This window comes from Somniosus microcephalus, unplaced genomic scaffold, assembly GCF_052327205.1.
Source record: "Somniosus microcephalus isolate GS21.2 unplaced genomic scaffold, FLI_Smic_1.0 unresolved_chr2, whole genome shotgun sequence".
Taxonomy (NCBI): domain Eukaryota; kingdom Metazoa; phylum Chordata; class Chondrichthyes; order Squaliformes; family Somniosidae; genus Somniosus; species Somniosus microcephalus.
Genome location: NW_028225180.1, coordinates 61,818,042 through 61,839,783, shown reverse-complemented (window position 1 = coordinate 61,839,783; position 21,742 = coordinate 61,818,042). Strand labels below are relative to the sequence as shown.

Sequence of the window (21,742 nt, the reverse complement as noted above, 5' to 3'; positions counted from 1 at the left end):
GATGTAGCTGTTTGGTACTGAGTGGCTCAATCGTGCACTTCAGAGAAAGCTAACAACAATCAATCACATTGGTGAGGAACTGGAGCCATATTCAGGCTAGAGCAGGTTGGCTCGGCAGGGTTCCTTCCCAAAAAGCATTGGAGAACTGCGATTTAAATGAAACTCGGCCAAATTAAATGACATGATATATATATATGTTTTTAATTCCAGTTTATTTTTTAATGATTTTAAATTCTCAAACTGCCATCTGAACTCATGCTGTTTGGGTTATGTGCATGGCCTCTGGATTACTAGTGCAGTAACATAACCACTACACCAACCTATCCCGATAGTTGAATTCTACTCCAATAAATGGCTATTTATCTCATTGCAATGTGAGGCTATGTGCGCTAATTTGTTGCTGGATTTGTATACATTATAAAAGTTACTGTACCTCAGAAGTACGTGAATTATAACATGCAAGTTTTTTCCTCCTCCGATTACCTGTTCCTTCCGCTATTTATGTATACTTTCCTAATTACTGTATGTTGATTTATTTGACATTTCTGACTAGTGATATTTACATTAAACCATACAGTTACGCCCCTTGATCTGTCAGTCTGTGCCCCAGGTAATATCTAAGACCGGCTCATTAAACTTGTGTGTGCTTGTTCTTCTAATCTAGTCATTACCACTTACAATGAATTAGTGGTTCCCACCCCTTGATTTTTGACATCTGATGAATACAGTGATACTTCACAATTTCACCAGAGTGAGAAGTAAATCTGTATCTGGTGGGATCGTAAATTAAATAAGAGAATAATGTACAGCAGGTCCATCAGTATCTGCAAAATTGTTTCACTTCAAAGGAGTTACATCACCAGCAACATGAGCCGGAACATCAGCCTGTCTTCTCGCTGATAAATTCTGACAATCCTGCTCTGTATTAAGACCACTGTCTGTGTTTTCAGGCCCAGAGTGGTTCTGATTGTGGGGCCTTACGTGGGTCCTGTCCATTTACTGCAGTGTAGCTTCCACTGGCTCACTGAACTTCCACATCTTGTTACTCTTTTTACGGGCGAGTGAATTTGCCACTTCAACCTCTTTATTTGACACTCTCCAGTACCTATGTGTAATTCCAACTGTTTAGAAATTCACCCTCCAGTGTGGAAATACCAGGAATAACAATGGAACAGATCCTGCACTAGATACATTCATTCAGCAACTGTTGTTTCCTTATTTTGGAAAGGCAGAAGATGATTGATAATTTCAGTCCGAGTCCATGTGTGAAGCAACGTCAGGAACCTCCCCAACAGGAAACTCTCCCTGGCTCACCACAGGCACTGGGTGTTGGTCCCGATTGGATAATGGGATCCAGCCCCGCTGAACAGACCTTGTCCCCATCCGGAACCCACACAGGTTCACTTCCCAGCAGGGTCACTGAGCACCGATACTGAGAACGAAGCCTGGGTAATGTTACCCCCAAACCCAGTAACACTGAGTGCAATTGTCAGTGTCCCACTGCAGCCCAGACTGAGCCCCAGCCTGGGCCCTTCCTGTCTGTGCATTTCCCCAGTGTCCCATTGGGGAACATTCAGCCTCGGATATCCTGCAGAAGCAGCGCTGTGGGGCCGGGTGGCTGAGTCTCGTGACCCTGTGGCTGGGCCTCTGACCTCACAATGGGAGATGACGCTCGCTCAGCTCGAGCGGCATACCCTTAAAGGGGCCGATAGGATTTAAACCCAGAGCGCGGCCTGTTAAACGGGAGGGGCAGAAAATCGGCCAAAAATGGTCATATAATGAGACCAGTGATGGTCATCAATTGAAATGTTCACACTTCCACTCTCAGTCCGTTTCTTGTTCCCTGCAACAACTTTAGCTGATTCTCTCCATTTGAACTGAACCGATTCTTCCACAGCCTGAAATTAAAGATTAAAGCGGAAATAAACAGGGAGATTGCGGTTAATATTTCTGTAATAATTACAGATCAATATTACCCATGAAAGTGACTGGATCACATTTATATTTTATTTGTGACATTAATCATTAATACAAACACTCACATGATCCGCTCCAGACTCCCGCAGGTCAGTATGAGGCGGCGGAGAGCGGGGACAACTTGGTCTGTGAAGGAGTTTAACTCCAGGTTCAGAACCGTCAGTGCCTGGTTTCTACTGAGAGCGGAGGCGAGATCCTCGATACAAGAATCTGTGAGACGGGTATCATCCAGCCTGGGGATCAGAGAGAGAAATAACAGGAATCAGAGTAAACCCCCAGTGTTTATTCGTAACGGTACTGTTGATTAATGTCAATGTGCAGTGTTTATAAATAACACTATTACCAAAAACAGAAGGAAGAAAAAAAGGGAAGGAAAGAAAGAAAGGAAGGAAGGTAGGAAAGGAAAGAAAAGGAAAAGAAAGGAAGGAAGGAAAGAAGGAGAAACAGACAGACTGACTTACATTCATATAACACATTTTTGACCTCAGGATACCCCGAAGTGCTTGACAGCTAATGAAGTGCTTCTGAACTGCATTCATGTTGTAATATCGGAAAAACGGCAGACAAATTGTGAACAGCAAACTCCCACAAAGAGCAATCTAATAATGACCAGATTACCTGTTTTTAGTGATGTTGGTTCCAGCTTTATCGGCTTGTCCTGCCAATTTCAAAGTACGTACACCCCCATGTGTCTCTGCCCCTGCAAACCCGTTAATATTATTCAACCCCTTTTATTTCAGCGGAGGTGAAATGACTTTGTCCACTATTTTAACATGACCTTCTCTTGATTCCCCTTCTGGATATTGGTGTGGAGGCTAATGCATCTTATAAGGAGACTAATGTACAGGGCCTTGGTAAGACCATACCTGGAGTATTGTGCACAGTTTTGGTCTCCTTGGAGGCGGTGCAACTAGATTGATTCATGGGATGAGAGGGCTGTCCTATGATGAGAGAGTGTGTAGAATGGGCCTATACTCTCTGGAGTTTAGAAGAATGAGAGCTGATCTCATTGAAACATACAAGATTCTGAAGGGGATTGACAGGGTAGATGCTGAGACGTTGTTTCCCTGGCTGGAGTGTCTCGAACTGGGGGGCAGAGTCTCAGGATAAGGGGTCGGCCATTTAAGACTGAGATGAGGAAGAATTTCTTCACTCAGAGGGTTGTGAATCTTTGGAATTCTCTGCTCCAGAGGGCTGTGAATGCTGCGAATTTGAGTATATTCAAGGCTGAGATAGATAGATTTTTGGACTCATGGGGAATCAAGGGATATGGAGATTGGACAGGAAAGTGGGATTGAGGTCGATGATTAGCCATGATCTTATTGAATGGAGGAGCAGGCTCGAGGGGCTGTACGGCCCACTCCTTATGTTCTTATAAAACAAACCGCTTGTAATTTATTGGAGCCCTTAAACATTGCACCATAATCGGGTCATTCTAGAGCAGACTGAGCTTCATTTTAATGTCTCATCCCAAAGACTGTACTGGAGTGTCAGCCGAGATTTGTGTGCAGTCTTTGCGGAAGGACTTGAACCCAGAACCATGTGTCTCAGAAGCGAGAATGGTCCCACTGATCCACAGCTGACAATGAGTTCTTATCACACTATTACTGATAGTATTCGTTATATACCGTGATAGAAATCCAGTCATTATAACCACAATCTCACACAGTCTAGTACTTACTGCAATCTCTGTATTTTACAGTCCTGGTTCTTCAGAGCTGCACACAGTAGTTTCGCTCCTGAATCTCGCAGTTTATTAGTCCCCAGGTCCAGCTCCATCAGTGACTGATTTGTACTGAGAGCGGAGGCGAGATCCTCGGCACACGAAGCTGTGAGACCGTTTTCATACAGCCTGGGGATCAGAGAGAAATAAAGAGAGAGATACCGAGAGATAATACAAATTATATACAGTGTTTATTAACAGCTATTACTGTTATACAGTGTACATTTAAGTGTTTATTAATAAACATAATGGCCCGTATTTTCCGATCGGAGACTTCCTACATGCGGATGCCTCCGGCCTGGAAAAAATCTACGCCCATACCTGAGAGCTCCGGAGGTCTGGACTCTTCCTGGGCCTCTCCTGGAGCGTGCGCAGATGCCCAGGTATCCCAGGGGCGCAGGCAGTTCAGCTTTCAAAAGTATGAATGGAGATTACTCAAAAACACAGTAAAATATTAAATAAATTTTTAAAACATCATGTTTTTAAAATTACATTAAGTTAAACATTAAAAAAACTGGGGAAAATTTTTTTTTTCAACACGGCTAAATATAAACTTACATTTTTTTAAAGTTTTTTTAATTAAAAATGAGTGAAAACATTATTTTTTACTGCTTTAAACTCTTATGCTGGTAAAAGCAGGCCTTATGCCTTACTTTTACCAGGCGTCAGATTCTTAAAGGTTTTCAGCGGGCGGAGGGTCTCCAGAAAGCGGAACTCTCCACCCACAGAGACCCTTCTCCAGGGCAGGCGTGCGATCTGCCAAGAGCATTCTTGACAGATCGGAAATGTTGGTTTTCAGCACAAGCACTTTGTATGCCCGAAACCGGCACTTGCAAGGCCCCTACACGTGTGTACACGGCTCGTACACACCCGTAGGGGTCGGAAAATACAGGCCATGATGTTAATTAACAATCTACATTATTACTAGTATCGGTAATATTCTTATAAATGAATACTATATATGAAAGGAATAATGTGCAGTATTTATTAATAACACTATTACTGATACTAATAATAATGTTCAGTGTCAGATATCCAGTTATTATAAACACAATTTCACACAGTCTGGTACTCACCGCAGTTTCTGTATTTTACAGTCCGGGTTCCTCAGAGCCGCAGACAGCAGTTTCATTCCTAAATCTCGCAAGTTATTATTACCCAGGTCCAGATCAGTCAGTGACCGGTTTGTACTGAGAGTCGAGACGAGATCCCCGGCACAAGAATCAGTGAGACAGACACCAGTCAGTCTAGGGATCAGAGAATGAGAACGAGAGAGAAAAAAGAGGAAGGGAGAGGAACCAGGGTTAATCGGCAGTGTTTTATTAATAACACTGTTACTGATACCAATAATAATGTACAATGTTTATTAATAGCAAGATTACTGATATTAATAAACACATTATTTGTAACAGTATTATTGATAATAATAATGTTCAGTGTTTATTAATAACACTGTTACTGATACTAATACTAATGTACAGTGTTTATTAATAGCAAGATTACTGATATTAATAAACACATTATTTGTAACAGTATTATTGATAATAATAATGTACAGTGTTTATTAATAACACTGTTACTGATACTAATACTAATGTACAGTGTTTATTAATAACACTGTTATTGATACTAATGATAATGTACAGTGTTTATTAATAACATTATTACTTATACTAATACTAATAATAATTTGCAGTGTTTATTATTAACAGTATTATTGATACTAATAAGTCGCAGACAGTTATTTCACTCCTGAATCTCCCAGTTTATTATTACACAGGTTCAGCTCTGTCAGTGAATATGGTATACTAAGAGCGGAGACGAGGTCCTCGGCACATGAATCTGTGAGACAGACATCATGCAGCCTGGAGATCAGAGACAGAGAGACAATATGATTTAGGATAAATCCCAGTGTTTATTAATAATACTATTACTGATACTAATAATAATGTACAGTGTCAGACATCCAGTTATTATAAACACAATCTCACAGAGTCTGGTACTTACCACAGTTTCTGTATTTTACAGTCCGAGTTCCTCAGAGCTGCAGACAGTAGTTTCACTCCTGAATCTCCCAGTTTATTACTACTCAGGTTCAGAATCGTCAGTGATCGGTTTGTACTGAGATCAGAGACCAGATGCTCGATACAAGAAATGGTGAGATCATTTTCATCCAGTCTAAAGATGATAAAGGTAGATGGATAAATCGGCCCATCACAAGGATTTTAACTAGTAAATGGGGGAGGGCTCAAGTGGAAATTGTAGTACAAATAATAGGTCAAAAGCAAACGAAAGGGAAGAGAGTGAACAAAAGTCATAAATTGTGCTTTAGGTAAAGGGAAAACTTAAATATATAAAATGATTAAACCAGGAGACAGAAATAAGAAACATGCAAGTAAAACATTCGAGGTGAAGGGCAAGTTAGGGAATGTGGCGCAATAAGCGTTCTTTATACAAATGCACGGAGAATATGCAATAATTGAATGAACTGCAGGTGCAAATTCAACTTGGAGTGTATGACATGGCTGCAAGATGGTCCGGACTGGAAACTAAATATACCAGGTTATAAGGTCTGCAGGAAAGACAGGGAAAATGGCAGAGGGGGAGAAGTAGCCTTAGGGATTAAGGCTGAAAATACATCAATGATAAGAGAGGTCAACAGGCAATGGAGACTTTATGGGAAGAATTAAGAAATAGGAAATAATTTAAACTGTAATGGGAGTTGTGTATGTGCCCCCTGGTAGCTGTGAAGTGCAACATTGTATACATGCAGAGATAAGATACGCGTGTAGCAAAGGCAGAGTGTTTTTAATGGGGGATTTTAACTTCCATATAGTTAGTGATGACAGATGCATATCTTTCAGAAAGGTAGTGACTTTCTTGAGTGTGTCTGGGATAGTTTTCTCCAACAATATGTTCTAGAACCAACAAGGGGACAGGCCATATTAGATTTAGTAATGATTAATGAGCTAGATTAGTTAACAGCCTAATGGTGTGTAATCATTTATCCATTTGCAAGCATCACATGATCGAGTTCAACGTAGTGATTGAAGGGAGAAATGCGAAATAGCTACTAAAATTCTAGGTTTAGGTACGGCCGACGTCAGCGGGATGAGACAGAGACTGTCCAAGTAAACTGGGCCAATGTGTTAATGGGTAAAACGCCAGAAGATCAGTGGAGATGTTAAAAAATAATTTAATGTGATACAGAACCAGATTATACCGGAGGGGCAAGAGCACTATTTGCCCAAAGGAAACAGCCATGGATGACTAAAGAGGGAACAGACAGCAGAACACTAAAAAAACATACAAAAATGGAAAAAATAGCACAGATCCTGGTGAAAGGTCCACAGATCCTGATACAAAGAACAGCAAAGGGTGACAAGACAGATAATAAGAGCTACAAAAAGGAAGTATGGAAATAAACTTGCAAGGGTTGTCAAAATCAATACGAACATTTTTTACAGTTAAATTAAGAAAAGTAGGGTAGTCAGGCGCAATGTTGACCCCTTGAAAACTGATATATGTGATCTTGTCAATGACAATAAGGAAATGATGGGCATGTTGAATAATTACTTTGCGTCAGTATTTACAATAGAGGAAGAGGATAGCATGTCGGAAATCACAAGGAAACTAATATTGAATCAGGGACAGGGACTCAATAACATTAACAAAAGCAAAGTAGCAATAATGAAGGAAATAATGGCAATAAAGAGTGACAAATCCCAGGACCAGATGCTTTCCACAGCAGGGATTTAAAGAAACACATGAGCACATTGCGGATGCATTAGCTATAATCTTCCAAAGTTCTCTCGATTCAGAAGCCGTCCCTTTAGTTTGGAAAATTGAGCATGTCACTCTGCGACTTAAGAATGACCAGGGAATTATAGACCAGTTAATCTAATCTCTGTTGTCAGGAAGTTAGTAGAGACTATAATTAAGGACAGGGTGACTGAACACCTTAAATTATCAGCTGATCAGACAGAGCCAGCATGGATTTGTGAACGGTGGGTCATGTCTGACAAGCCTGACTGAATTTTTTGAAGAAGTGACTAAATTAGTGGACAGGGGAATGTTAATGGCTGTTGTTTATATGGACTTCCATGAGGCATTTAATAAGAGACTGTTAATGAAGGTTGAAGCCCATGGAATTGAAGGCCGATTACTGACTTTGTTAGGAAATTTCCTGAACCACAGTAAACAGAGGGAAGGTTTAATGGGCAGGTGCTCTACTTGGCAGGATGTGATTAGTGGTGTCCTACAGGGATCTGCATTAGGACCTCAACTATTCACAGTATTTATTAACGACTTAAATGATGGCATAGAAAGCCATATATCCAAATTTGCCGATGGAACAAAGATAGGCGGCATTGTGGCAGTGTAGATGAAAGCATACAGTTAAAAAGCAATATTGATAGAATAAGTAAATGGGCAAAACTGTGGCAAATGGATTTCAATGTAGGCAAATGTGAGTTCATCCACTTTTGACCTAAAAAGGATAGAGTTGGTTACTTTCTAAACAGTGAAAAACTAAAAACAGTGGCAGTCCAAAGAGACTTGAGGTACATGTACATAGATCAGGAAATGTCATGAACACATGCATAAAATAATCAAAAAGACTAATGGAATGCTGGCCTTTATATCTAGAGGACTAGAGTACAAGGGGGTAGACGTCACGCTGCAGCTATATAAAACCCTGGTTAGACCACACCTGGAGTACTTTGAGTAGTTCTGGGCACCACACCTTAGGAAGGATATACAAAAGCAAAATACTTCAGATGCTGGAAATCTGAAATAAAAACAGAAAATGCTGGAAATACTCAGCAGGTCAGGCAGGATCTGTGGAGAGAGAAACAGAAGTATCATCGACCTGAAGCGTTAACTCTGTTACTCTGTCTACAGATGCTGCCTGACCGGCTGAGTATCGCCAGCATTTTCTGTTTTTATCTTGCGATGGATATGTTGGCCTTGGAGGGAGTGAAGCGTAGAGTTATGAGAATCATACCCGGAATCCAAGGGTCAAATAACGAGGAGAGATTACACAAAATAGAGTTGTATTCCCTATAATTTATAAGATTAATGGGTGATTTGATAGAGACTTCAAGATATTACAGGGAACAAGTAGGTTAGATAGAGAGAAATTATGTCCGTTAGGTCGGGAATGGAGGATTCGGGGGCAAAATATAAAAAATGGAATCAGGCCTTTCAGGGTGAATTTAGGAAACACTTCTACAAACAAAGGGTGGTAGAAGTTTGGAACTCTCTTCTGCAAACGGCAATTAATGCTGGATCAATTGTTAATTTTAAATCTGAGATTGATAGATCTTTGTTAACCAAAGATATTAAGGGATATGGGCGAAAGGCGGGTATATGGAGTTAGATTGCAGCTCAGCCATGATGTCATTGAACAGGCTCGAGGGGCAAAATGGGCTCATCCTGTTCCAATGTTCTGAGAGAGAGAGAGAGAGAGAGAGGGAGAGGGTGGGTGCATGGGACAGAAGAAATAACATCAAACAAGGTAAACACCCAATAATTATTAAGACTATTGCTTATACTACTGATACTATAGGCCTAGAAATTCAGCTGTTTGCACCAGCCGTTAGCGCCAGATTTCCGGCGCTAGCCACTTAGCGCCCGGGCACCACCGGATCTGCGCCTACGCCAAAATTCAGCTGGGATTTAGCGCCGGCGCAAAGTGTTAGCGCCCGCTCAGCTGCGCGCGCATCTTATGACGTCATTTCGTCGTGCAACGCAGTTTGTGCACCCCAAACCGGAAATTCAGTGGTGCCCGGCCGATGTGGGCGTGGCGCTGCTAAGAACTGTGAAATGGAACTCAACAGAGGCCCTGTGGGATTCGGGGAGCGCTAATTAAAGGGCACATCTACTCACACATAAAAGCCAGCCATTTCGCTGCAATGACTTTACTGCTTTGGATTTCTGCACAGAGAGCAAGGCACAGAGATTACTGATTTCGGACACCATAGGAGAGGTATTTTTGGCTTCTAGCCAGTGCTTTGACATTTGCATCCTTGTGATTTTGCTGTTTGGAACTTTGTAATGGGGGCTGCATGGGGGGCCAACCCTCAGTTGCTACATTTTGTGCGAAGGGCTCGCAGACGCTTTGAGAGAGGGCCAGGCATGCCTAGACGCAGAGGGGCCATTAGGCGTCGCCAACGTAGGCCTTACCCAGTCAGGCAATACCGGGAGCAGGTCTCATATCTCACCATGACTGCGGCGCATTGTGTTAAGAGGCTGCGCTTCAGAAGGGAGGTGATTGGAGAGATCTGCCAGCTGCTTCACGCAGATTTGCAGCCACAGCTCATGTCCAGAACGTCTCTCTCGGTGGAAGTGAAGGTCACGGTGGCTCTCAGCTTTTATGCAAGCGGCTCCTTCCAAGCCGCTGCTGGGGACATTGTGAAAATCTCCCAGTTCGCCGCGCACCGCTGCATCCGACAGGTCACCAAAGCACTTTTCGCGAGGAGGCACCAATTCATCTCCTTCCCCATGACCCAACACAAGCAGGAGCAGTGTGCAGTCGGATTTGCCAGGATCGCGGCCTTCCCCATGGTGGAGGGCACCATTGACTGCACGCATGTGGCTATGCGGGCAGCTATCCACAATGCCGAGCAATACCGCAACCGGAAGGGCTACCATTCCCTAAATGTGCAGCTGGTGTGTGACCACAGGCAGCGCATCCTGGCTGTCAATGCCCGCTTCCCAGGAAGCAGCCACGATGCCTTTATCCTGTGCCAGACTACTGTGGCTGACATGTTCCAGGCACAGCCTCCACCAAGGGGATGGCTTATCGGGGACAAGGGCTACCCTTTGTGCACATGGCTCATGACCCCGCTCCACGCGCCCAGGACCCCAGCAGAGCTGGCATACAACGAAAGCCATCAAGCCACAAGGAACCTAATAGAGCAAACGATAGGCGTCCTCAAGCAACGGTTCCGTTGCCTGGATCGTTCGGGCGGGTCTCTTCAGTATTCGCCGGATAGAGACTCCCAGTTCGTCGTGGTGTGCTGCATGCTCCACAACCTGGCTATCCGCAGGACTCAGGCACTGCCATCTGACATTGCCCCACCACCTCAGGAGGACGAGCAGGAGGACCCTGAGGAGGAGGAGCACCAGGCCAGGAGGGAGCGACAAGGTCCAAGGGCCGTCCGCCGGGGGCGTATTGCTCGACACTTCTAGGCCCCCTGTCAGGGAATGGCCTGGGCCACTGAACGCAGCTGAAGGCAGCCGCTCCGCAAGCCCTCAGCCGGTTAACCCAACAACCACTTGAAACATGACACCTGCACATGGTGAATAAATAAACATCTTTATTTCAAAAACTCAGGGCCCTTCCCACATGGAAGAGCAAAACAGAGAAGACCCCCAAAAAACAGTCACAAACTTCTGTCACTCCCAAAACCTGGGGAGGACTAACAAAACATCAACATCCAAATGGCCTTCCTCACTGGCCTAACAAAAACAAGCCGCCCCCACAACACAAACACCCCCATAAAACCAAACAACATAATGCCCCCCAGAACAGAAGCACCCGCATCACCCAAATCCTCGCTCACCACACTCTATTCGGTGTGGCGAGAGGGCGAGTCCGTCGACAGCCGTCTTTTGCCCCAGCCCGTCCTGCTGCTGCGCCTCAAGCTGGGCCGTGAGGCTGTGGCGAGGCTGGGGGAAGGATCTTCAGGGTGACAAGGCGTCTCGCCCGATGCCCTTGGGGGTCGGCCTACACGAGGGCGGGCCCGGGAGGGGCCGGCTGGTGGCTGCTGCAGCTGTGGGTGGCCCTCTTCACTGCCTGCAGCAGCTCCTTGCACCCTGGCTGGGGGAGTGGCAGGCTCGCCTGCACCAATGGGGACAAGGTGGGTGATGCCAGGCGCGCTCTGCTCGCCAGACACACGTGCACTCGGGCGGCCTGGCCGGGGAGCAAGCGCGCCAAACTGTTGGTCACCAGACCGGTGTGCGGCAGCAGGGCGGCGGCTGGCCTGGCGACACCTCTGCGCCAGTGCGAGGGTGGCAGAAGTCAGTGCCCCAACTGCGCCGGCATGTGCCTGCATCTGCAGTGCCATTGTCTGCCCAGCACCTCTCAGCTGGCGACTGGCGTGCTGCGCTTCCTCGAGTTGTTGCACCCCTCTCTCATGCGCTGCCACAAGGAGCTCCACCCCCCTGGCGTGCGCTGCTGCGATTTGCTCCAGCCCCCTGGCCTGGGATTGGCCGAAAGCCACCACACTTTGTGTGAGGCTTTCGATGGCGTGAGGCATCTGTGCCACCACCTCCATGAATTCGACGTGCCGCCGCTCCGACGCCGCCGACATCTCATCCAGGAGGCGCACCTCCTGGGCGACGTCCGAGTCCGGACTGGAGGGCGCCTCCCCCCTCTGGGCAGAAGGCTGGTGTGCCGCCGGAGCCTTGCCGCGTGCGGCCACGCCACTGGGAGCAGGTTCTGCCCTCCCCTCCACCGCCTCCCCCCTCTGGGCAGAAGGCTGGCGTGCCGCCGGAGCCTTGCCGCGTGCATCCATGCCACTGGGACCAGGTTCGGGGCTCCCCTCCCCGCCTCCCCCTGGCTCTCCGGCACGCCAGACGCCTCCCCTTCATTGCCATCTCCTGGAGCGGAGGAGGATTCCCCCGAGGTGGCGCCTTGCTGCTGCTCCTCGACGTCCTCCTCCTCCGAGGGCCTGGCTGTGTGGGCTTCAGGGAGCACCTCCTCCTCACCAGCTGAAAGCAGGAAGGCACAACTGTAGCTTTAGAGTGAGGACAGGCCGACAGCGAGGGAGGCCGCACTGGTGAATTATGCGCATTTTTCGGCCAGTGGGGAAGGATGTAGATCTGATGCGCGAGGGCAAGGAGAGAGGTGCACCCGGTCCTGTCCTTACCAGTGGGTTCCAGTATAGGGTCTGCGTCGCCGAGCGCCACAGGCCCAGTCACCGGGTGATGCAGGAGTCGGGCCACCCTCTCTTCCAGAACCGTTAGCTCCTGGTAATCGCGAGGGCCTCCACCAGTGACACGCAGGCTCCTGGCGTTCCTCGCCAGCTTGGCCTACAAGAGAAATGAGGGCGTCTAAGTACAGTGCGGTGCCCCGTTGGTGTGTGTGAGTCCTCCCATGGTGGAATAGCTTGGACTGTGTGGTGCCCTGTTGCTGTGTGTGAGGCCTCCCATGGTGGAATAGCTTGGACAGTGTGGTGCCCTGTTGCTGTGTGTGAGGCCTCCCATGGTGGAATAGCTTGGACAGTGTGATAACTGCAGAAAGAGCTATTGATTAACATGCAAGTGCCATTGCAGCGGGAGGAGGGCTGGGCATTAGACCTTTGATGTCCCTTTGGCCCTAATGGGAGGTGCACATGCAAGGATGAGGGGGACACTGGAAAGAGTACTCATCTTGACCAGCCGACATAGGTCATTGTATTTCTTGCGGCACTGGTCCGCACTCCTGGGAACATCGGAGTTGGAGGAGACCCTCCGGGCAATTTTGGTCCAGGCCTCCCTGAACTTGCTCCTGGGAGCCTTCCTGCCACTAGCCGGGCACACGACCCGTCTTCTCTTGCGTACCCCATGAAGGAGCACACCCAGCGCATGGTCAGAGAACCGCTGGGCTCTTTCACGGGCCCTCTCCATTACCTCCAGGCGTTGATTTGGGACACAACCAGTCCTGAGGCCTAGTTGCAGGGCTACAGCATGCAGGGCGTGGCTGCAGTCAAAGTTGACCCTTCCCCCTTTAAGAGCTGGCCGGCGTCAGGGTGTCTGCTGACACTCACCACATGATCGCACCTGCGCTGCGCCCGGAATCGGCGTTATCAGGCTGCATCGCCGGATTAGCGCCTGAACACAGGGTTCCAACGCCTACTGCAGCGCTCGGCCAAAAAGTTGGCCAAATCTACTGAATTTCGCCTGCACTTTCCGGTGGCCGCTAAATTTGCCGAGCGCCCGACTTTAGCGCCGCAGTAGCGTCCGAACTGAATTTCTAGGCCATAGAGTTTATTAATAACGCTGTTACTGATACTACTAATAATGAGCAAAGTTTCTTAATAAATCTATCACTGATGCAAATGATAATGTTCAGTGTTAGGCATCCGGTTATTATGGACACAATCTCACACATTCCGGTACTTACCTCAGTTCCTGTATTTTACAGTCCGGGTTCCTCAGAGCCACAGACAGTAGTTTCACTCCTGAATCTCCTAGTTTATTGCTCCGCAGTCTAAACACAAAGAAAGAGAGAAAGCGCGAGATACAAACTGACTCAAATCCTAGATAAAAACTTTCCCTCTCGGATATTACCGAACAAATTGAAGCAACTTCAAGAAATTAATGAGCAGATTTTCCTGTCACTGGGAATGAATCCCAATCTGTCCAACTGCCCATATATTCACAGACTGTCAGAAACTGTACTTATTAAGGAAAGCGCTGTCTGTGTGAAGCCTTTAAATGTCCCAAGTCCGGTCTCCTTCCCTGATGATCAGAATTACCCTCCGGGAGCTCAGTGGCCCCCTCATGTTCGGGAAAGTTGTTTCCTTTCTGCTGCTCCTTAAATCCCGGATTTTACGGAAAAAGGGCGATTTTCCCGGAATGAAATGATAAAGCTGTGATTCCCTGTACTTTGTACATTATATTAAACAGTTTTGGGGAAATTTCAGAAGATCCCTCCCGGAGCAGGGCCTCACACACAGGGGGCAGATTATGGGGAATTCCCGGATTCACTTCCCGCGGTTTACTCAGGAGCCCCCCGCTGCGTGCGAGGCCCCACCACTGGCCGGTGTGTGTCTGTACTCCGAGGCTAATACCCCACAATACATTAGATTGGAACCTTTTCACTGAAGTGTCGGTCTGGATTACCACCGTGGGGCCTGTATCCACGACCTTCTGATGCAAAGACGCAAGTGCTGCGCGAAGACTCTTCTGTTTCAGTGACCAGCATTTGCTGGTCCGATCAAGAGTATAACATCTGTACTTGTTCACAAGCATCAATTTTAGATTCCCCAGTACTCAGGGAATTACTGACCGATCCTCTTATTATTGGTCATATTTGTGTTGAATCTGCTTCACTCTGGTTTAACTGAGCTGTTTGTTTCCCTTTATTACGGAGCAACAACACAATCCGTGACTGTTCTACAATTCGCCCAACAGTTAGAGACAAATAAACAGTTACCTCAACACCCGGCATTTGTGCAGTACGGGTCTCAGCCGCCGGAGTCCTTCACACTGAATGGAGCACTCCCGTAAATCGAGGTGTCATATAGTATCTCAGAGTCCAAGTACATGCGAGATGGCCACACAATCAATCGGGGTCAGTGTCATGCCACTAAATGTAAGTGTTTCCACAGATCCCTCTGTTTTCCGAGCCAGTGCTTTATTCTGAGACTCAAACAGATAGTGGAATGTGTTCAGGAGGTTCCTTTGACCAGTTTCACGCTCTGTGTTTCCAATCTGTCCTTCAATCTTCTCCTTCACCCAATCAATCACTCGGCAGGTGGTTTGATGAAGAAATGGACCCAGAAACTCCTCCAGGGGTCGATCTGCCTGTGGGGAGGACAGACCAGCAACAAAACGGAGAAATATCTCAAATCGCCCATCTTCCTTGCTGTGGGCTTCACTGAGGATTTTCCGGATGTCCCTGGGATCTGGAGTCAGGAATTGTGCGAGTGCGGCTACAAACTCTTGGATGGTGAGGTGCGGGAATGTGTACACCACGCTCTGGGCAGAATCATCTCTCTCCAAAAGTTCCATCATGAACCCAGACAGGAACTGGGAAGGTTGCAGATTGTACTTGATCAAATCTCCATTTCTAAACACAACCTTCTTCTCGGAGATTCCTGTGAAGGCCATCTCACCAAGTTTCAGTAACACATCACGGGGGCTTTCAATCTCTCGGCCATGGTTTTTCAGAACGTTGCAAATATAGTAGGAATATAGTTGGGTGATGGTCTTGGGATCCCGCTGCTGTTCCCTGTCTCTTTGTGTAAAGAAGGGACCCAGTGCCAGACCGAGGATCCAGCAGTAGGAAGGGTTGTAGCACATGGTGTACAGGATCTCTTTCTCCTCCACATGTTTGAAAACAGCTGCTGCCACCATCTGATCTTCAAAAAACTTGTTGAAATATTCCTTCCGTTCTTCACCAACAAATCCCAGGATTTCAGCCCAGACACTGATCTCAGCCTTTTCCAATAAATGTAATGCAGTGGGGTGGCTGGTCACTAGCACTGAACATCCTGGGAGCAGCTTGTGCTGTATTAAACTGTACACAATGTCAGACAATTCACACCAGTCTTCGGGATCTGTGCACATGGGCTGAGGTTCTGTATTTCTCCGATTGTCAGCAAAATCGATCATGTCCTTGAATTCATCCAAACCATCGAATATAAACAGCAATAACTCTGGGTTCTTCCAGAGCTCTCCCAGAATATTCCCAAAGTAAGGATACAGATCCAGTATCCGATTCCTCAAGTTTATTCTGCAGTAAATAGCGTTCAAATCCCGGAACTTAAAGCTGAAAACAAATTCAAAGTGTGGGTATATTTTCCCAGTGGCCCAGTCATAAACAATCTTTTGTACCATTGTTGTTTTTCCAATCCCCGGGACTCCGCTCACTGCTGCTGAACTCCCAGAATTGGATCGCAGGAAGAAACTCTGAATTTTCTGGAACAATCCCCCTCTCTGGGAATAACAGCTCTGGAACAATTGATCTGTCTGGATTTTTTCCAGCTCTCTCCGGAGATGTTTCTCTCTCCACTCTTCGTTGTCTCGCCCTCTTGCCAGCAGTTTATGTTCTACAAGTGTCCGATCTCGAACAGTAGAAATGACCATTAGCTCAGCGTATCGATCAACCAGCTGGAAAATCTTAACCTTCTCCTTTATTAGGATAGTGTTCACTCTCAGTGTTTCAGTTTGTACCCGAAGTGTTTCCTTGTGTTTCTGTTGAACGTCTTCAATTAGAACAGACAGAAAGTGGTCTCAATGTTAGTTGTATTGACAAAAAAACAACTTCTCAACACCCCTTTATTATTCATTGAAATGTTGCAAGCGTGAACTTACAGCTTTAATAGAGGTGTGTGTAGAAATTAAACTCAGTTAATGGAAACCTCGCTTTAAAGTGAGCAATGGCTGAGAAAAATTTCAAATCCTCACTTGATTCTAACATTCACTGAACATGGAGATTACTATGAAGGTGATTTTTTCCCTCTGATGGTTAATACTGTCCGACCGGCCCTGTGCTATAGAAATCTCATTATACATCCACACATGATCCTGGTTATATGACAGCAGAGGATCTAGTGGATCAATATGTGAAACGGTCTGTGGAGCTTCCCTTCTGCCGCAATGGATTGGTTGCTCATCGAGAGGGGCAATGTGCAAAAGATCCACTGTTTATCTATCAGGTCCTGGGCAGGTTATCTGGGGTAGTGTGCACACTGGGTAGAGGGACAGACTGTGAATGTACAGAAGTTCCACCGTTAGTGTTTCAAGTCTTGGGGAGGTTATCTGTGTTAGTGAGGGCACTGGGAGAGGGACAGATTGTGAATGTACAGAATTTGCACCGTTAGTGTGTCAGGTCCCGGGCAGGTTATCTGAGGTAGTGTGGGTACTAGGAGAGAGACAGACTGTGAATGGACAGAAGTTCCACCGTTAGTGTTTCAAGTCTTGGGGAGGTTATCTGGGGTAGTGTGGGCACTGGGAGAGGGACAGACTGTGAATGAACAGAAGTTCCATCGTTCGTGTGTCTGGCCCTGGGCAGGTTATCTGGGGTAGTGTGCGCACTGGGAGAGGGACAGACTGTGAATTGACAGAAGTCCAACTGTTAGTGTGTCAGACCTTTTGCATTTTATATAGGTTATTGAGGGCACTGGCAGAGGGGCAGGCTGTGAAAGGAGAGAACGTCCACTGTAAGTGTGTCAGATCCTGGGCAGGTCCTGTGTATGCTTCTAATCACCTAATCAGAGGAAGAATGTTATTGCAATGCTGAAGGTGCTGAGAGAAATAAGATGACTATGGCACAATTAACGCAGAGGAAAGGGTGCGGTGTTAGATTTGGTTCGTTTGGAATTAGAGACTTTGGATATTGAATTATTGATCAGAATTTCTAACAGAATTCACAAAATTAATGCCGGAATGAGAAAAATAATGATCACAATTAATTAAGAGAAAACTGACACTAAGACGCCAGGAGTAAGAAGGGAAGTCAGGGTAATCTTTTTCACCAAAGGGTAATAGAGCGGGAGACCAGTTACCAGGGAGGACACCAAGGAGCAGTGTAATTGGGGACAAGAGGCAATTAGTTGTGTTTCTGTGGATACACCGAGAGGAGGGGCAGGTGGGTTCATCTCTAATAGGACCGATTTGTTTGGACCAAAGTGGCCTTTTTTCCCCCTAAACATCCTCCTGTTGTGTTTCCGAAAATGTGAACAGTTTTGCAGTAATTTTACACCTATATCCTTTTTACATAACTCTGGTCAGAAAACCGATCAGAATCAAAAACAGAAGTACCGCCCACTTCACTCAGTATTACACCAGGGAAGAAAAGAGTGAGAGTTCATTTCAACAGTTACAATTATTACATTCCATCGTTTAATTTCCTACAATGTAGTTTTTGAAAATTACAAATATGTTTCTGATAATCAGTAAATTGGGAATCAAAAGCCTCCTGAATGAATGGACGCTTCCTTCAGTACAACAAGTTTCTCTGTGCCTAGTTTGTCTGTTTCACTGCCAGTGGGAATCGGTCCAATCAGTTTCTAATCACACGTAACATTGCCTTTATCCCATGTACCTCCTCGGTTAATGTTTGATTGAGTGACCATCGTAAAGCTTCTCAGATTGGATTGAACACTATCGGATGGTTCATGACGTGAGGCACAACGGTAATACTTAAATCTTTCCCATTTCTCCACCACTACTCCGACAGTTTGTGCTGGATAGAATCCCAGGGGCAGAGTTACTTAGCATCAGGCTCAAGGACCGATGTGTCACAGGGTATAATGATCCTGCCATGTGAGTATGTGGTTTCACAGTTTATCAGGATACTGCCAGGGGCTCATGTTTTAGGATCCTGCAAGTTGTGTCCGGTGATTCACAATGTGATAGGTTGCGTACAGGTGTGTATGGGGATTCAGAGTGTATCAGGTGCCTGCAAGGTGTGTATGGGGATTCAGAGTGTATCAGGGTCCTGCTAGGTGTGTATGGGTTTTCACAGCGTATCGGGATCCTGCCAGGTGTGTATGGGGTTTCACAGTGTATCAGGATCCTGCCAGGTGTGTATGGGGTTTCACAGTGTATCAGGATCCTGCCAGGTGTGTATGGGGTTTCACAGTGTATCAGGATCCTGCCAGGTGTGTATGGGGTTTCACAGTGTATCAGGATCCTGCCAGGTGTGTATGGTGTTTCACAGTGTATCAGGATCCTGTCAGGTATGTACGGGTTTCACAGTCTATCAGGATCCTGCCAGGTGTGTTTAAGACTTCACAAGTGATAGAAATCAACAGCTGGATTTTGTGAAATGATAACAACGTCTGCATATTTACAGGAAACGTCAGAAATGGCCTGAATTGTATCTTGAACCTACACAGAATAGTTTTGGATTGATGACAAATCTAAATGACGTCCAATCCTATTTGTCCAGCCTTTGAACTTCTGATTCCCAGATTCTGACAACCTCTAAAGAAAGGGTGACAGTCAAACATTCTGATTCTCAGAAGGGAGATAAATGTTTTTAAATCTCCATGTCATCACTTACCTTTCAGGTGCCTGGGTATTTCGGATAAACCTCGTGCGATGTTCATGTAATCAAATGGATCAGAACCTGTTTAGATCAATGAACTTTCATGAAATCAGATCTGTGTAATGTTACAGTAAAATCCTCAGTGTTTAAATTAATATTTGAATTCATGTGTGTGATTTTACCGTACCAAGTTCCTGTATTTCTTTCAGTATTTTGTCCAACTTTGGTACCCCATGGTGCCTTTTCACAAAGGATTCCCACATCACCCTTCGGGCCCCAGAGCCTTTCTCCATCACCAGAGTTCGGAGAAGTTTGGAACTGTCCACCCGGTTTCCCTTCTCCACGAGATCCGTGACTTTCTGTAAAGATTAATAATGAATATATTGAGGAGCGGAGTGAAAGATAAACACTGAGAATGAGAAGGAAATGATCTGCACAGTGATAGGATCTCCCAGTTGTTTTGAGCTGAGAAAGCAATCACTGGGCCGGGTACTGACCCATTCTGAACATAGGCTGAATATTCTGTAAACACCTTGATCCACCATTAACGGGAAATAAATGTGATGAATTTTAGTTCTCGGAGACTGAGGAATCACTGAGAATCTGCAGCAGTTTTAATGTGATTAGTTTTCTCTCTCCCATCGTGTCCAACATGACATCAGCTTACTGATTGACGATATGATACACTCGTTTCTCACATGTTTTCCTGCTGCCCCACTTTGTGATTTAATTAGAAATAAAGCAGCAGCGAGACTGAACTCCAGTTACAGGGAAGGAACGAATCTGAAGTGAGAGAAGCAGCTAGAAAACTGCCTGAGAAATTATCGCTGACTAATTGAAACAATCACTGTTGATGTATAGGGCCGGAGAATCGACCAATTAAAATAAAGATGAAAAATAGAATCATTTGTTCCCTCGGTAATTGAAATGTCTGGCACCCATTATTTGACACACCCGCTGCCGGTATGAAACCTCGGTAACCGGGAACAGATATCCAGCAATGGGGTCGGTGTAGTCAGGACTTTCATCATCAAAGCTTACATTTATATAACACCTTTAAAGCAGAAAAGAAATAGTCGAAAGGCACTTCACAGAGGTGCAATCACACAATGGACACAGAGATGGAGAGGTGTGGAGAACGAGAGCGTGTTGGTTATATTACTGGATGAGTAATCCAGAGACAATGTTTCAAATCACATCGTGGATGTTTCCTGAATTTAAATTTATATTCGAATTTGAAATATTTCAAAATAAATAGCCGATATCAGTAAAGATTGTTGTAACACCTAATGTCCTTTACGTCTGGTCTATATGTGATTCCACTCCTTCACCAATGTGGTGGACTTCTATGTGGCGGAGAAAGCCTCTGGAAAGAAAGATATAGAAGAATAAAATCGGACGGACCGCTCCGCCTCGGCACTGGATTCGGACACGATGAAAGAACACCCAGCTCAGCCAACCCTGCAAAGCCCTCCTCACTAACACCTGGAGACTGGTGCCAAAGTGGGGAGAAGTGGACCACACATCAATCAAACAGTGTGACGTAATGATACTTATAAAATCATATTTATGAGCCAACATCTCAGGCTCCTCCATCATCAATCATCGGTATTTCCTGTCCCAGCGGCAGAGATTTGGAGTTACTGCTAGAGAGTCCGATTTGAGAATGTTGGACTCATTCCACTAGAGGTGAGCAGGATAAGTGTGCACGTGTTGCAAATCTTCAGATTCTGAAGAGTTACGCTCAAAAAAATTGTTAGATAGTTTCCACTGATTGGTCATAGGGCACATATTTAGGCTAATTCAAAGAATTTGCGGTGAAGGTTGATACATTTATATAAACTCGAGGTGGTTAGAAAGCATAATTCAATCCCACAAACTATTGAGGAAGCAAGTTGGCAATTTTTTGAAAAAATCTATTTCTATTGCTGCGTGGATAGAAAGGAATGTTGGAGTATGGGGAGTGAACACAAGATTACACCTGGACTAATTGGGATACTATCCATAATACGGTCAGCAGGAGGTTGGGATTAGATGGGGTTTTTAAGGATACCAAATGGACAGGAAATTGTGATTAGATCCAGTGGGATATCAACAGTAATGGTAGTAAGCAGGAGATTGGGATAACACCAGGTGGAATATAAACGGTAATGAGTAATGAGCAGAAGGTTCGGATTAGACTGGGTGGAATATTAATGGTAATGGGTAGTGTAAAGTCCGCGCCTCAACAATACATGGACTTCGGGAGAACAGTTTAACAGGTACTTTACTTAACAGGAGGGCAACGTCAGACTGAAATACAGAAGCCTGCTAGGGCCTTTTATGCAGGGGTG

The 21,742-nt window shown here is 45.6% G+C and overlaps 1 pseudogene; it reads right to left on the bottom strand.

Annotated features, from left to right (window-relative positions):
- Positions 1 to 1,719: 1,719 nt before the first annotated feature.
- LOC147092719 (NACHT, LRR and PYD domains-containing protein 3-like) lies at positions 1,720 to 19,485 on the bottom strand (annotated as a pseudogene).
- Between the last annotated feature and the right edge of the window lie 2,257 nt (positions 19,486 to 21,742).